This window comes from Tupaia chinensis, unplaced genomic scaffold (genome assembly GCF_000334495.1).
Source record: "Tupaia chinensis unplaced genomic scaffold, TupChi_1.0 Scaffold000113_1, whole genome shotgun sequence".
Lineage (NCBI taxonomy): Eukaryota > Metazoa > Chordata > Mammalia > Scandentia > Tupaiidae > Tupaia > Tupaia belangeri.
Window position 1 is genome coordinate 7,444,195 of NW_006159577.1, and position 2,108 is coordinate 7,446,302.

The 2,108-nt window shown below is 46.0% G+C and overlaps 1 pseudogene; it reads left to right on the forward strand.

Annotated features, from left to right (window-relative positions):
• The first annotated feature begins 1,314 nt into the window (after nt 1-1,314).
• On the forward strand, nt 1,315-1,821 carry LOC102501766 (40S ribosomal protein S18 pseudogene; annotated as a pseudogene).
• The last annotated feature ends 287 nt before the right edge of the window (nt 1,822-2,108 follow it).

The following is a 2,108-nucleotide window of genomic DNA, read 5'->3' on the forward strand; positions in this document are numbered from 1 at the left end:
GCAATATTCTGGGGGATAAAATCCATCTAGCTAAATAGTTCCATTTCTGAAATTGCATCACACCTTCCATCTGTAATAGCTTTGCTTCTATGACGGAACCTCTGTTCCATGGCTCCTGAACACACGATTATAGCATCAGCATTTTCCATGCCATCTGCTGTGTGCTCTCCCAGTGCAAGAAATCAGAATGACTCAACAAGAGAAACACAAAGCTGTCACGAACTGTCAGAGGTGCACGTTATTGTTAACGATGATCTGGCAATGGCAGGCAAAGACGAGGAAACAGAAATTGTTCCTGTCAGGGAATAGTAGCTGCTGGATAGGAACGGAGGGGAAGCAAGAAAGGAGAGGATGGAAATGCACTGACAGTCAATAATCACAGCTTGTAATTTGGGTATTCAAAAGAAACCTCAGTGTTTACACTGAGGCGGCAGCCTAGTTATGTTCTAAACATCTAAACATCCCTGTAGAGGGTGAGATTACAACATAGTGGGTGAAACACCAGGCTTCATGAGGCCATCCCACATGGGACGTTTCAGGGTTTATGTCCACAGACCTCCCTGAATGTGCAGGCACACATGTGCTGATCACCTGGGGATGGCTGAAACTGGGGGAGGGTTGTGGCATCAAGACCTTATGGGGAGTCCTTTGCTCTCTCAGAAGAAGGAAGAAACTAATTAAAAGTGTTTAAAGTGCCAGCCTCTTGGTACCTGAAGGGACTGAAGAAGATACGGGCCCATAGAGGGCTGCGCCACTTGTGCAGAGGAAGCTGAGCCCACATGACTGAGCAGGGGTACCAGGCCTGCCCCATAGGTTTTACATAGACTGTGTGAGTATGTCCAGGCTCACAATGAGAAGGAGAAATGAATGAAAAAGTATTGCAGCATGATCAGACCCTGCTCGTATGCTTTCTTTCTCTCTCTTGCTTTGTCTCTTTCTCTCACATATATGTACACATGCTGGTGGCATTGGGGTGGGGGAGCTTTTTTAATTGCCAGAGGGCATGTGCACTCACTAGAAAGCAAGAGAGGAAGAGAGAAGGTGCTTCCCATTGGGACATAATCATGCCACAATTTTTTTCCTCTGCTTCTCCATCTTGTCATGATGGGGGGCATGCATGCACAAGCACCCAGAGTATTTTTCAAACCATCAGGGCTAGGATTCCAATCATGGTTGGCCATGTGGGATCTAGCTTTTTATGCCCAGCACTTAACTGCTGTGCTATGGGGCCAAGCCTCTCAACCCACAAATTAAAAATTATTTAAACATAGCTCTTCCACAGGAGGCCTACACGCTGCCACTTGTGCTGCTGCCATGTCTCTAGTGATCCCTGAGAAGTTCCAGCGCATTTTGTGAGTACTCAATACCAACATCGATGGGCAGTGGGAAATAGCCCTTGCCGTCACTGCCATTAAGGGTGTGGGGTGAAGATATGCTCATGTGGTGTTGAGAAAAGCAGACATTGACCTCACCAAGAGGACAGGAGAGCTCCCTGAGGATGAGGTGGAAGGTGTGGTCACTATTATGCAGAATCCACACCAGTACAAGATTCCAGACTGGTTCTTGAACAGGCAGAAAGATGTAAAGGATGGAAAATACAGACAGGTCCTGGCCAACAGTCTGGACAACAAGCTGCATGAAGACCTGGAGAGTCTGAAGAAGATACGGGTCCATAGAGGGCTGCACCACCTCTGGGGCCTTCGGGTCCAAGGCCAGCACACTAAGACAACTGGCCTTTGTGGCTGTACCATGAGTGTGTCCAAGAAGAAATAAGTCTGTAGGCCTTGTCTGTTAATAAATAGTTTATATACCAAAAAAAAATTATTTAAACATTACTGTAGAGAGAGAGTTCCATTTGAATCCATTTCACATTGGAGTTTACTTCATGGGCTTCCTAATAGAATAACCATTTGACCTGCAGGAGATGATTCTACAAGCTCTTGGTAGCCTTCTGACATCAGCCTCACAAGACTAGAAACAGATGTCAATCTTGCTGCTGAGCATGAGAAAAAAGCCTCAGTTCTGGAACTGGAGAGACTAGGGTTCAAATCAAGACTCAATCACAACTAGCTATATCTCCTTGGAAAAATGCTTAACTTCCCTCAGTC